Source organism: Rhinolophus sinicus, chromosome 4, assembly GCF_057876585.1.
Source record: "Rhinolophus sinicus isolate RSI-liver-muscle chromosome 4, RSI-T2T, whole genome shotgun sequence".
NCBI classification, from domain to species: Eukaryota; Metazoa; Chordata; class Mammalia; order Chiroptera; family Rhinolophidae; genus Rhinolophus; species Rhinolophus sinicus.
Genome location: NC_142504.1, coordinates 54,960,160 through 54,975,955, shown reverse-complemented (window position 1 = coordinate 54,975,955; position 15,796 = coordinate 54,960,160).

The window sequence follows — 15,796 nt, the reverse complement described above, 5'->3', positions numbered from 1 at the left end:
GTTAAGGTATTTTCCTTCTATACCTATTTATTAAGTGTTTTAATCATAAATGGATGTTGTATCTTGTCAAATGCTTTTTCTGCATCAATTGATATAATCATATGATTTTTGTCCTTTATTTTGTTTATGTGATGTATCACATTGATGGATTTTCGTATGTTGAACCATCCTTGTGCCCCGGGGATGAACCCCACTTGGTTGTGATGAATAATCTTTTTAATGCATTGTTGTATCCGATTTGCTAGAATTTTATTTAGGATTTTTGCATCGGTATTCATTAGAGATATTGGTCTGTAGTTTTCTTTTTTTGTGCTGTCCTTACCAGGTTTTGGTATCAGGGTAATGTTGGCCTCATAAAATGAGTTAGGGAGTACTGTCTCTTCTTCAATTTTTTGGAAGAGTTTGTGCAGAATTGGTATTAGATCCTCTTTGAAGGTTTGGTAGAATTCGCTAGTGAAGCCATCTGGTCCCGGACTTTTGCTTTTGGGAAGGTTTTGGATGACTGATTCAATTTCGTTACTGGTGATCGGTCTGTTTAGATTTTCCAGTTCTTCATGGTTCAGCCTTGGAAGGCTATATGTTTCTAAGAACTTGTCCATTTCTTCTAGGTTGTTGAATTTGGTGGCATATAGTCCTTCATAGTATTCTTGGATGATCCTTTGTATTTCTGTGGTGTCCGTGATAACTTCCCCTTTTACGTTTCTGATTTTGTTAATCAGTGTCTTCTCTCTTTTTGTCTTAGTAAGTCTAGCCAAGGGTTTGTCAATTTTGTTAATCTTTTCAAAGAACCAGCTCTTTGTCACATTAATTTTTTCTATTGTCTTTTTGTTCTCTATTTCATTTAGTTCTGCTCTAATTTTTATTATTTCCTTTCTTCTGCTGACCTTGGGTTTAACTTGTTCTTCTTTTTCTAGTTCTTTAAGGTGTAACATGAGGTTATTTATTTGAGAGTTTTCTTGTTTCTTGAGATAGGCCTGTAATGAGATAAATTTCCCTCTTAAAACTGCTTTCGCTGCATCCCAAAAATTTTGGTAGGATGTATTTTCATTGTCATTTGTTTCTATGTATCTTTTGATCTCTTCTCTAATTTATTCTTTGACCCAGTCCTTCTTTAAAAGTATGTTGTTTAATCTCCATGTATTTGTGTTTTTTCCCGCTTTCTTTTTACAGTTGATATCCAATTTCAAAGCCTTGTGATCAGAGAATATGCATGGTATGATTTCAATCTTCTTAAATTTGTTGAGACTGATTTTATGTCCCAATATATGGTCTATCCTTGAGAATGTTCCGTGTACACTAGAAAAGAATGTATAGTCTGATGTTTTAGGATGAAGTGCTCTATAAATGTCAATTATGTCCATTTCATCTAATGTGTCATTTAGGGCTACTATTTCGTTATTTATTTTCTGTTTGGATGACCTATCCATAGCTGTCAATGATGTATTTAAGTCCCCTAGTATAATTGTGTTTTGGTCAATTTCTCCCTTTAGTTCTGTTAGTAGTTGCTTGGTGTATTTCGGTGCTCCCTGATTGGGGGCATAAATATTGATGACTGTTATGTCTTCTTGTTGTACAGTCCCCTTCACCATTATGAAATGTCCATCTTTGTCTCTTGTTATCCTTTTCACCTTGAAGTCTGTTTCATCTGATATCATTATGGCTACACCTGATTTTCTCTGGGTACCATTTGCTTGGAGTGTCAATTTCCACCCTTTCACTTTGAGTCTATGCTTGTCCTTGTAGCTGAGATGTGTCTCTTGGAGACAGCATATGGTTGGGTTTAGTTTTTTGATCCAATCTGCTACTCTGTGTCTTTTTATTGGTGAGTTCAGTCCATTGACATTTAGGGTGATTATTGATATGTGAGGATTTCCTGTCATTCTATCTTTAGTTTTCTGGTAAGGCTGTGTCTCCATTGTTTCTTTGCCTTTTTGTTGTTGTCTATTATTTCTGTGTGGTGGTATTCTATGATGTTTCCCTCTGTTTCTTCTTTTATTTCAGTATATATTTCAATTCTGGATTTGTTTTGAGTGGTTACCCTTAAGTTTATGTAAAAGAAAGTTTGATATTTAGAGTATTCCATTTTCTTCAGCATGCTTACTTTCTCCATTCCCATATTCCGGTTCAGGCCTTTACTCTCCCCCTTTTTGAGTTTTGATTGCCACAAATTGTCCCTGTTGATGGTGGTCGAATAGCCTCCTTTAGTATTTCTTGTAGTGCAGGTCGTGTATTAGAAAATTCTCTCAGCTTCTGTATGTCTGGAAAGGTCTTTATTCCTCCTTTATATCTAAAGGATATCTTTGCTGGATATATTATTCTTGGCTCATGATTTCTCTGTCAATAGTTTGAATATTTGGTTCCACTCCCTCCTGGCTTGTAGAGTTTCTGCTGAAAAATCTGATGATAATCTAATGGGCTTTCCTTTGTAAGTTATCATCTTCTTTTCCCTGGCTGCCTTGAGGATTCTTTCTTAGTCATTGATTTTAGACAGCTTCAGTACAATGTGCCTTGGAGAAGTCCTGTTGGGATTGAGGTAACTAGGTGTTCTATTTGCTTCTTGGATGCGAGGGTCCAGTTCTGTCCACAAATTTGGGAAGTTCTCATCGACAATTTGTTTGAATATATTCTCTGTTCCCTTCTCTCTTTCTTCTCCTTCTGGTATGCCCATTATTCTTATATTGCTCTTTCTGATGGAGTCAGAAAGTTCTTGTAGAGTTCTTTCATTTCTTTTAAGTCTCAAGTCTCTTTCTTCTTCTATCTGTGTCATTTCCAGGTTTCTATCTTCGATGTCACTGATTCTTTCCTCCATCTGGTCAACTCTACTACCTAAGCTGGTTATTTCATTCTTAATTTCTTCTATTGAGTTCTTAATCTCCAGAAATTCTATTTGGTTCTTTTTTCAGATTTCAATCTCTTTCGTAAAATGCTCATACTGTTCTTTGATTGAGTTTCTGAGTTCATTTAACTGCCTATCTGTGTTTTCTTGTATCTCGTTGAGTTTTTTCAGAACTGCAATCTTGAATTCTCTGTCATTTAAGTCACATATTTCTGTATCTTTAAGTCCCTTCTCTGGAGATTTTTCACTTTCTTTCTGAGCTATCTTGTTGCCTTGGTTATTCATGGCGATTACTGGTTTACTATTTCTCTTCCTAGACATCTACAGGAGTGACTTCTGCAACAGGTTGATAGAAAGCGGTCTTTCTTTTGTTTGCCAGTACTTGTTGGTAGAATGTTTTATTGTTTCTCCAACTGCAACTTATTTTTCTTCTCCCACACGGTAGTGCTGTTTTCTCTGCACTATTCCAACTTCTCACACAATGGGGGGATTCCCTGGGAGACGGGCTTCTCCTCTATTTATAGTTCGTCTAGGTCACAGGGCGCAGTGTCCCGGGGGGTATGCGGAGAGCTTTTGATGTTCCAAAGCTCTTCCAGCTCCTGATTCAGAGCCCATATGTTTCAGCAGTTCTGTTTACTCCTGCAGGGATCCGCCCAGATAGGTGGGGTCAGGGGCGGGGTGAGTTGTGAGAGGTAGCCCAGAGCAATGGCGGTGACCACCACCACAGCCGGTCCTGCTTCCACAGCTCTCTCCCCTTTGCCGGAACTAGTTGGGCTGTGAATTTGTGTCTGCGGTACACAGTTCTCAAAATAGCAAATTTTCTGTTGTTTTGATCTGACACTGCTACTGTTTTGCTTCTAGCACCGGGCAGGTGGGGGCGGGGCGAGCTCTGGGAGGGGAGGGAGGGGGCGGCTAGTCTCAGTGCCTAAGGCTCCCTTCTCTGCTTGGCAGTGCGGGCTTACACTACCGTTTTCAGCCTTTTTCCCTCAGTCTTTTCTCCGAGGTCTCTGCCGTGAGCGTTGGGTTCAGCCGTGTTATATGCTGTCCCCTCAGCCCCGTGGGCCACAAGCAGAGCCCTAGCAGTCCGAGTTCTTCCCTCTCCCGCAGCTGCGGTAGTTCCGGGAGGCAGCGAGCTCGGCGCACTGACCAGGTCTGCGTCCTGCGCCCGCGCGGCTCCGTCTCCGCGCGCTTCTCCCTTTCCTCCTCCCTCCACTCGCGCGAATCTCCCACCTGTAGGTGATTTCAGTTGGTAGTGGGCCTTTTCGTCTTGCCTGTCTGCTGTGCAGGGAGTCCTTTGTGGAGTTTTTGTTGTTCGATTCTTTGTAAATTCCAGGGGAGCTTTACAGAGGCTCACCTCACGCCGCCATTTTTCCGGAAGTCCATGCTGTTTTGATTATTGTAGCCCTGTAGTACGAGCCAAAGTTTGGAAGAGTGATACCTCCAGTAATGTTCCTTTTTCTTAAGATTGCTTTGGCTATTCGGGGTCTTTTGTGGTTCCAAACGAATCTGATGATTTTTTTGTTCTATTTCTTTAAAATATGCCATTGGGATTTTGATGGGGATTGCATTGAATCTGTATATTGCTTTGGGTAATATGGCCATTTTAACTATGTTGATTCTTCCAATCCATGAGCACGGAATGTCTTTCCATTTCTTTGTGTCTTCTTCAATTTCTTTCAAAATGTCTTACAGTTTTCAGTATATAGGTCTTTCACATCCTTGGTTAAGTTTATTCCTAGGTATTTTATTCTTTTTGCTGCAATTGCAAAAGGAATTCTTTTTTGTATTTCTTTTTCTGAGATTTCATTGTTAGTATATAGGAAAGCAATAGACTTTTGTACGTTGATTTTGTAGCCAGCAACTTTACTGTATTCGTTGATTGTTTCTAATAGCTTTTTGGTGGAGTCTTTAGGGTTTTCTATATATAGCATCATGTCATATGCAAAGAGTGACAATTTAACTTCTTCATTCCCAATTTGGATGTCTTTTATTTCTTTCTCTTGCCTGATTGCTCTGGCAAGGACTTCCAACATGATGTTGTAAAGCAGAGGTGATAGGGGACATCCCTGTTGTGTTCCTGAATGTAGAGCAAAGGCCTTCAGTTTTTCTCCATTCATTATGAGATTAGCTGAGGGCTTGTCATATATGGTCTTTATTATGTTAAGGTATTTTCCTTCTATACCTATTTTATTAAGTGTTTTAATCATAAATGGATGTTGTATCTTGTCAAATGCTTTTTCTGCATCAATTGATATAATCATATGATTTTTGTCCTTTATTTTGTTTATATGATGTATCACATTGATGGATTTGCGTACGTTGAACCAACCTTGTGCCCCGGAGATGAACCCCAATTGGTCGTGATGAATAATCTTTTTAATGCATTGTTGTATTCGCTTTGCTAGAATTTTATTTAGGATTTTTGCATTGGTATTCCTCAGAGATATTGGTCTGTAGTTTTCTTTTTTTGTGTTGTCCTTACCAGGTTTTGGTATCAGGGTAATGTTGGCCTCATAAAATGAGTTAGGGAGTACTGTCTCTTCTTCAACTTTTTGGAAGAGTTTGTGCAAGATTGGTATTAGATCCTCTTGGAAGGTTTGGTAGAATTCACTAGTGAAGCCATCTGGTCCCGGACTTTTGCTTTTGGGAAGGTTTTGGATGACTGATTCAATTTCGTTACTGGTGATCGGTCTGTTTAGATTTTCCAGTTCTTCATGGTTCAGCCTTGGAAGGCTATATGTTTCTAAGAACTTATCCATTTCTTCTAGGTTGTTGAATTTGGCGGCATATAGTCCTTCATAGTATTCTTGGATGATCCTTTGTATTTCTGTGGTGTAACTTCCCCTTTTACGTTTCCGATTCTGTTAATCAGTGTCTTGTCTCTTTTTATCTTAGTAAGTCTAGCCAAGGGTTTGTCAATTTTGTTAATCTTTTCAAAGAACCAGCTCTTTGTCATATTAATTTTTTCTATTGTCTTTTTGTTCTCTATTTCATTTAGTTCTGCTCTAATTTTTGTTATTTCCTTTCTTCTGCTGACCTTGGGTTTTACTTGTTCTTCTTTTTCTAGTTCTTTAAGGTGTAACATGAGGTTATTTATTTGGGAGTTTTCTTGTTTCTTGAGATAGGCCTGTAATGAGATAAATTTCCCTCTTAAAACTGCTTTTGCTGCATCCCAAAAATTTTGGTAGGATGTATTTTCATTATCATTTGTTTCTATGTATCTTTTGATCTCTCCTCTAACTTCTTCTTTGACCCAGTCCTTCTTTAAAAGTATGTTGTTTAATCTCCATGTATTTGTGTTTTTTCCTGCTTTCTTTTTACAGTTGATATCCAATTTCAAAGCCTTGTGATCAGAGAATATGCTTGGTATGATTTCAATCTTCTTAAATTTGTTGAGACTGATTTTATGTCCCAATATATGGTCTATCCTTGAGAATGTTCCGTGTACACTAGAAAAGAATGTATAGTCTGATGTCTTAGGATGAAGTGCTCTATAAATGTCAATTATGTCCATTTCATCTAATGTGTCATTTAGGGCTGCTATTTCGTTATTTATTTTCTATTTGGATGATCTATCCATAGCTGTCAATGATGTATTTAAGTCCCCTAGTATAATTGTGTTTTGATCAATTTCTCCCTTTAGTTCTGTTAGTAGTTGCTTGGTGTATTTCGGTGCTCCCTGATTGGGGGCATAAACATTGATGACTGTTATGTCTTCTTGTTGTAAAGTCCACTTCACCATTATGAAATGTCCATCTTTGTCTCTTGTTATCCTTTTCACCTTGAAGTCTGTTTCATCTGATATCATTATGGCTACACCTGATTTTCTCTGGGTACCATTTGCTTGGAGTGTCAATTTACACCCTTTCAGCTTGAGTATACGCTTGTTCTTGTAGCTGAGATGTGTCTCTTGGAGACAGCATATGGTTGGGTTTAGTTTTTTGATCCAATCTGCTACTCTGTGCCTCTTTATTGGTGAGTTCAGTCCATTTACATTTAGGGTGATTATTGATATGTGAGGATTTCCTGTCATTCTATCTTTAGTTTTCTGGTAAGTGTGTGTCTCCATTGTTTCTTTGCCTTTTTGTTGTTGTCTATTATTTCTGTGTGGTGGTATTCTATGATGTTTCCCTCTTTTTCTTCTTTTATTTCAGTATATATTTCAGGTCTGGATTTTTTTTGAGTGGTTACCCTTAAGTTTATGTAAAAGAAAGTTTGATATTTAGAGTATTCCATTTTCTTCAGCACGCTTACTTTCTCCATTCCCATATTCCGGTTCAGGCCTTTACTCTCCCCCTTTTTGAGTTTTGATTGCCACAAATTGTCCCTGTTGATGGTGGTCGAATAGCCTCCTTTAGTATTTCTTGTAGTGCAGGTCGTGTATTAGAAAATTCTCTCAGCTTCTGTATGTCTGGAAAGGTCTTTATTCCTCCTTTATATCTAAAGGATATCTTTGCTGGATATATTATTCTTGGCTCATGATTTCTCTGTCAATAGTTTGAATATTTGGTTCCACTCCCTCCTGGCTTGTAGAGTTTCTGCTGAAAAATCTGATGATAATCTAATGGGCTTTCCTTTGTAAGTTATCATCTTCTTTTCCCTGGCTGCCTTGAGGATTCTTTCTTAGTCATTGATTTTAGACAGCTTCAGTACAATGTGCCTTGGAGAAGTCCTGTTGGGATTGAGGTAACTAGGTGTTCTATTTGCTTCTTGGATGCGAGGGTCCAGTTCTGTCCACAAATTTGGGAAGTTCTCATCGACAATTTGTTTGAATATATTCTCTGTTCCCTTCTCTCTTTCTTCTCCTTCTGGTATGCCCATTATTCTTATATTGCTCTTTCTGATGGAGTCAGAAAGTTCTTGTAGAGTTCTTTCATTTCTTTGAAGTCTCAAGTTTCTTTCTTCTTCCATCTGTGTAATTTCCAGGTTTCTATCTTCGATGTCACTGATTCTTTCTTCCATCTGGTCAACTCTACTACCTAAGCTGGTTATTTCATTCTTAATTTCTTCTATTGAGTTCTTAATCTCCAGAAATTCTATTTCGTTCTTTTTTAGAGTTTCAATCTCTTTCATAAAATGCTCATGCTGTTCTTTGATTGAGTTTCTGAGTTCATTTAACTGTCTATCTGTGTTTTCTTGTATCTCGTTGAGTTTTTTCAGAACTGCAATCTTGAATTCTCTGTCATTTAAGTCACATATTTCTGTATCTTTAAGTGCCTTCTCTGGAGATTTTTCACTTTCTTTCTGTGCTATCTTGTTGCCTTGGTTATTCATGGCGGTTACTGGTTTACTATTTCTCTTCCTAGACATCTACAGGAGTGGCTTCTGCAACAGGTTGATAGGAAGCGGTCTTTCTTTTTTTTCCAGTACTTATTGGTAGAATGTTTTATTTTTTTCTCCAACTGCAGCTTATTTTTCTTCTCCTACATGGTAGTGCTATGTTTTCTCTGCACTATTCCAGCTTCTCACACAATGAGGGGACTCCCTGGGAGACGGGCTTCTCCTCTGTTAATAATTCGTCTAGGTCACAGGGCGCAGTTACCCAGTGGGTATGCGGAGAGCTTGTGATGTTCCAAAGCTCTTCCAGCTCCTGATTCAGAACCCGTATGTTTCAGCAGTTCTGTTTACTCCTGCAGGGATCCGCCTAGATAGGTGGGGCCAGGGGCGGGGTGAGTTGTGAGAGGTGGCCCAGAGCAATGGCGGCGACCACCACCACAGCTGGTCCTGCTTCCACAGCTCCCTTCCCTTTGCCAGAACTAGTTGGGCTGCAAATTTGTGTCTGTGGCCCACAGTTCTCAGAACAGCAAATATTCTGTTGTTTTGATCTGACACTGCTACTGTTTTGCTTCTTGCACCGGGCAGGTAGGGGCGGGGCGAGCTCTGGAAGGGGAGGGAGGGGGCGGCTCGTCTCAGTGCCTAAGTCTCCGTTCTCTGCTCGGCAGTTAGGTCTTAAACCACCGTTTTCAGCCTTTTTCCCTCAGTCTTTTCTCCGTGGTCTCTGCCATGAGCGTTGGGTTCAGCCGTGTTATATGCTGCTCCCTCGGCCCTGTGGGCCATAAGCGGAGCCCTAGCAGTCCGAGTTCTTCCCTCACTCGCAGCTGCAGTAGTTCCGGGAAGCAGCGAGCTTGGAGCACTGAGCTAGGTCTGCATCCTGCGCCCGCGCGGCTCCGTCTCTGCGCACTTGTCCCTTTCCTCCTCCCTCCACTCGCGCGAATCTCCCACCTGTAGGTGACTTCGGTAGTGGGCCTCTTCATCTTTCCTGTCTGCTGTGCAGGGAGTCCTTTGTGGAGTTTTTGTTGTTCGATTCATTGTAAATTCCAGGGGAGCTTTACAGAGGCTCACCTCACGCCGCCATTATTCTGGAAACTCTAGTTGGTTCCACTCTTAACACTAACACTTTAAAACCTATTTACTTATTAATTTTTATTAAGTATTGAATATCCACTATTGACCAGATGCTATTCTAAGCAGTATTGATAGGGTAATGAAAAAATAAATAGCCTCTTGACAAATAGCTGACACAGAAGTAAATAAATACTTAACCGACAATGTGATAATAACCATAATAGAAGTGTGAACTCACATTTGAACTTGAATTTGGTTGGATGAAAAGACATTTTACAGGTGGGGAAGAAGAATCAAAATAGAGCAACTGCAAAAAACATCAGGTGGTAAACAGTCCTTTGGAGAAGAATAACATTTCAGTAAGGTGGTTATTTGTTCACATTTCAAAAAAATGAGTACCACGGTACAAAACCTCTGAGACATGTTCTTGGTAGAAAAGCTTCCACAGACAAGTATGTTTTGGAAATTCAGCTTATTGACGGTTCACAGTCCTTTATACACAATTCCAAAATCCAAATAGCTCAGGAATCCAAACATGTTTTGTAATTCATCAGGCTATGAAACTTTACCTGAACTGATGTGAGACTATTTATAATCTTGATTTATTGCATTTAGTGTGGATGTCCGATTATTTTGCTATAGAAATAGTAATGTGAGTGCTGGGGGGTGTTATCTAACATAATATTTGGTATATGTACTTATTACCTTTCTAAGCATCTGAAAATATTCTGATTTCCAAACAAATCCAGCCCCAAGGATTTTTAAGACAAGGACTGTGGACCTCATTTATCTCCTTTTAGAGAGTCATGATGCTCATTACCAGTTTCCAAGTTTTTCAGTAATGAAATTAAATTTCTTTCACCTACTATTTTCCACATAGATTTCACTTTTCAACACTTAGCGCCCCCCACCCTTTACTTACAAAACACCTACTAATATCTCAAAGAAAAACTATAATTAATATTGTAAGGAATGCACTTTGGGAAATACTATTTAGTATTCAGCTAAACTGTCATCTGAAGTCTACGAGTAAAGAGGAAATAATTCTATTATTTTCTTGTATCAAAGTCTGTCTTCTAACAAACTGATGTATACCACAAGTTAGGAGACATTTACTGTAGTGCAAGCAAGAAATGATATAAGCCTGAACTAAGGCATTCCAAATGGTATATGTTAAAGTGGACAGATCCAAATGTGGGGACCATTTCAAGACTGAATTGATAGACTTAGTGATTTGATAACATTTAGAAAGAAAAGGAGGAGGAAGAGGTGATTGCAATTCTAGGTTTTCTAAATTGATAGAATAGGTGAATGTTGATGTTATCAACTGGGCTAAGATTACGTGAGAATCCCTCAGTGCACAGGGAAAGATGACTAGTGAGGCATAACATCCCAAGTGTCTGGTACAGTATTGGCGCTGAAACAGACAACTATTAGGCTACAGAAAATCAGGCTGTGCTTCTCAGAGATATATTTGATCTGTAAATACAGAGTTGAGATCCATCTAAAAATGGTAGGAGAGAGTACAAGAGTCTAAAATGTCACCCCAATGGGACATGTGGAATAATAAGGTCAAGACTAGAACCCTGTTATAAATGTCAGCATTTATAGGAAGGGAGGTATAGGAGGAAGAGTTGCCTGATGATAAAGAGGAATGCTCAGAGAGGAGTCAGGAGACACAGAAGAGGGTTTCAGCAGTTTGGTCATGGCATTCCCCACTGCGCGGGTCAAGGAGGGAGAGGCTTAAAACCAAGTCCTGGTCTTGGAAAATTATAGAAACTGCCTCTGTGGTGTGGCTGGCACAAAAACTAGACCCAATTGTGTTGAGGAGTGTATTAGTCAGCTTCGGTTGCCATAACAAATACTACATGTTTAAAGAACATAAATTTATTTCCTCATAGTCCTGGAGGCTAGAAAGTCCAAGATCAAGGTCCAGGAGTCTTTCGCTTGTGCTGAGGGCTCTCTCCTGGCTGGCAAATGGCCACTTTCTTTCTGTATCCTCACGTAGCATCTCTTTGTGGTGTGTGTGTGTGTGTGTGCAGAGAAAGAGAGAGAGAGAGAGATCTTTTTTCCTCTTCTTATAAGGCCACCAATCCTGTCAGATTTGGGCCCCACCCTTATGAGCTCATTTAATCTTCTTTACCTCCTAAAAGCACTATCTCCAAATATAGTCACACTGAGAATTAGGACTTCAACATATAAATTTGAGGGACATACAATTAAGTTCATAGCAAGGAGTGATGGAGTTGAGGTAATAAAACCTGACTATGCTAATAAAGGTAATAAACATGAAAAAGAAAAAAGAGGTTATCTAGTGAGAATTTTTAAAAACTGTTTTTAAGGTAATGGATATTTCATCACTCTTGTATCAGAATGGAATAGAATGGAAAGAGAGAGGTTGAGAAAAAGCACACTGAGAGGGAGAGGTGGGGAGTGGGACGCAATGATGAGATAGGATCTAGCATGTACGTGGAGGGATTAGCCTTGGAAAGGTGTGGCAACTATTTCTGTGAGAGGAAGGAAGAGAGTCAGTGTGGTTCTTGTTCTAGTTTGGTCTAAAAGGAACATAAACAGAAATTGAGCTAATTTATCTCAAGTAACATCAGCTTCCTTGAAACTGATGTTGGATTAGACCTGAATTGAACAAGTCAGCACATGAAAATTATGTTTTCCTTCCAGCCGCATTTTGAAGTGGCTGTCATTTTCCGAAAAATAAAGAGCTGTGTTTCCAGTATGAGGTGGTAGTTCAATTGGGCTATGAATCTCAAGTTATAGACATCACTTAAATGTTTAGATAGGCTTCTCAACAGCCTAAGAAATAGATGTAGAATTATGTAAGATTAAAAAGTTACCTCTATTGCCACCACTTTCTAGATGAGAGAATATAAAACAAAGTTCCATGGTCTCAAATCCCACAATGATCTCAAACTTATTTCACCTCTGCAGTCAGCCACATCTGAACGGACAGTGCGCCATCTGCTCCAATCCTCAACCCAGATAATGACGAGTTTGGCAGATAGCCAGTCCATCAGCAAGAACGAGTCTGCATATCATTCTGCTACATGGATGAATAAGCACCTGAGCAGCTGTTTGTGCTGTCATGGGTATGGGAACTTTAAGCTGAAAGGAAGGAAAGTAAAAACATTTAAAGGATTCTGTGGAACAACACTTCCATCAAATGGCTCCCTGTGATTGGGAAACAAAGACCCATCAATTCTTCATTCTCTCATCCCACCCACCATCCAACCAATATTCACTGTGTGCTCACAAGTTGCCAGGCAGAGTACCAAGCACTGGGGATACAGTGGCAACAAGGTGGGTGCTGACCTTCATCTCACAGCACTTGGAGCAGGCTCATGCTGTAAAATAGGTGATCACAACAAAGGGAGATGTGTGATAAGGATGCTTGGGTATTATAGAAGCACAGAACAGAGGGACTGAAATAGGATGTGGCATTTAGAATCCAGAGCATAAAAGGTAGTTAATCAGATGAAGAGAAGGAAGAAGCATTCCAGAAATACAGAAGAGCAAATAGAAACCCAGAAGTGTGAGCAAGAACAGAGTTCAATACATCTAAGGAGGAAAAAAAAAAAAAAAGGCAAAGGGCAAAAAAACAGCTGGCCCCAATTGAAAGAGCAAGTAAGCAAAGCTGAGGCAGGAAAAGTTGGCAATGGCCACGTCAAGGATGACTCTGGGACTCAATATTTGAAGAACATCCTATGGATGGTGAGACATTATGGAAGGGTTTTAAGTACTGGTTGTGTGTGGTGAGTGAGTGTGTGCGTGCGTGCATGTGTGTGTTGGGGGGGGTATGGGAAGTCGGGGAGGTGATAGATTCAGATTTTCATGATGGGATTAGAACTCTATTTTAGGAAAATCATCTACCTGCAGCATTTAGGGTGGACTAGAAGTGAAGAGACCAGCCCCGGTGGATGGCACTCAAGGGGTGGGGTGACATAGGATTGTGATGTGGAATACTCAGACCAAGTAAGTTTCACCAACTTGAGTTATGTAGATCAGGGTTCAACACCAACACAGGTGTCATTTCCCAGCCCTGTGGCCCTTCTCCTAGGGTCTTACCAGTCTGTGGACAGCGTGTGATGTAACCCCTGAGAAGTCTAAATGAATGCTGCTACAGTATCTATCTCCCTTTTCCCTTTGCTTTGTGTCATTTGGGTGGATGACTGTTAGTGTTTTTTTCTTTCTCTTCTGCAAATGTGAAAATCTGTTTTGTTTTGTAATACTGAGGAACTTAGTTTAGTTTGCGGAGATTGATTCAAAAGCAGAATCCGGGGAACCATCAAGTTGAACCCACCCAGCGCTGTTGAACAAAGCCATCAATAACCTGGCCAGCCAAGGGGTGGAAACGCGTGACCAGGGGCCTGCTTCCAAGCTGGAGTCTTGGTGAAGCAAAGATGACAGATGCCACTGCTTTCTGCCAAACACCCATTCTAACCCCATTAGTGCATCGTGCAAGGATGAGCGTGCAAGAATCACACTGAAAACAAAGGCAGCCTGGAGGGCCACCCGCAGGGTGGTGTGCAGCTGTGCCCATTGGGGGCTGGGCAGGGCAGTCTGGCCAGGCCTCACACGCCTTCTGTCCCTCTGCACAGAGGTATGTGATAGCAGGGGGGCTGCAGCCTGTCTCTGTTGACAACAGCATGAGGAAGATCGGCGACTTGGCCTTAGAAACAGAGGCTCTGCAAACAAATATACCCTGGGAAGTAGACAAAGAGAGCTGTTGCAGTTATTCATCTGAGCCTCGAGCTGGCGTGTCCGTCTAAATCTGCAAGTGTTTAAAGCAAGAGACTGAGTGCATCAGGTTCCCATGAAAAAGACAGATACGCAAGCAGCTTTGTGTTTGCTCACTTGGAAATGTCCTATAGAGTATCCCTGAGGCTGACTTGCTGGTGGCCACGGAGGGTGGCTTTACCATGAGGCTTACACCCCCCAAAACTGGGTCTGGGAGCTATTAGAGGTAGAGTGGAGTGCTTTCATCTTCAATAATTGTTTATTAGCACATGATTAGCACTCTGCAGTCTACTTGCCTGGGCTTTCTGATCACAAATAGAGGGCAGATGGCATGCCACAGCTGAAAGAGACGCCAGGCTGTACCTCCCTTGGCTGCACTCAGCTGAGCTCAGCTTGGGATGTGAGAGGACTGTGCTGTGCTTTCATGGTGTTCCCCGGGGAAGTGCTGGGAGGCAGTTTTGGGATTTCTACATGGCAACTTGTTGGGGGCTGGGGTCTTGATCCACATAGGCTCTTCCTGGAAGGAACTGATATTCCAGACCTACTGCCTGCCACGGGCCACCAGAAGCACCTGCCTCCCCACGCTGGCCTTGGTGTTGGGGACCAGCTGCTTGGGTGCCTGTGCACAGCCATCGGGTGGGAGGTGGGGGCTTCTGTAGGCCAGAGCTGGGCAGCTGGGGATAGACTGTGAGCCAGTGATTGCCCACTGCCTGGCACGCTGCTGGCCCTGTGGGCAACCCTCAGCCTCGCTGAATTATTTCCTTCTTTTTCCTATCAGCATTGCTTTGCAGTTAAGAGATCAGAGAGAGAGCAATCAATCCCTTGATAGCAAAGCAAGGACATTAGGGTCACCAGGAATTACTCAGAGGTATGACAGCATGACCTGGGAAGGAGGCTGAAAGTAGAGCAACTAACAGTGGGAGTGAACTCAGCATGATGGTAGCAGCTGGAGCGAATGTCAAATGACATGACCCTAGCTGACCCTCCTCTCACATAGGGCGCAGCCAGTTGGGATTTGGGGGTTTCCTAAGCAGGGTAGGGCCTTGAAAGTATGCTGATAAGAAGCCTATCAAGGAATGGCTGGGAGGGTCATTTAGTCTAGGCTTCAAATTTAGACTTTTCATTTTATCTCTAAATGAACTTATTTATTTAGTCACTGAAACACAGTGACCGAATTGAAAGACGATGTTCTTTAAAACTCATCCCATTAACAGACTATATCTACCTCCTCCAGTACATGAAAAGCCAATATTTTCATACGTCTTGGATTAACTTGTGATTGGCATAATATAGTTCTTTTTATTTTTTGAAATTACTAATTTGCTAAATGTAAGCAAGTACAATGCAGCACAGTATTTGGCGGAACTTCATGTTTTAATATACTTGGAGTTTCAACAAAGTGGAAGGTACTGATATTTCTCTTGGACTCTGAGAAATCCTGGTTGTTCTGCCCTCCCACTCCCCCAAAATAAATTAGACATGTCTCATTGTATTCAAAATTAAGGCAATATCCACCTATGCTTACAACTAACCAACTAATACATTTGTTGTAGAATCTGAAAACATCAACTTGTGACCAAGTTAACATAAAGCTGAACCTACCCCTATATGGTATTATGGTATGATGGGAAGATCATAGGAAATGAAAACAAGACGTATCTGCTCTGACCTTGGCTTTGCCAGCTACCCAGGTGTTTGTCTAGATGACGTCATTATGCTTCCCTGAGCCCCAATTTTCTCTCCTATGAGATGATGCTACAAGTACACCACAAGGAAGGATTAAATTAACTGTGAAATTCATTGCACAGGGCTTGGCACACAGATATTAGCTTTCCCCCCTTTTTCCATTTCTGGAACTCAGTT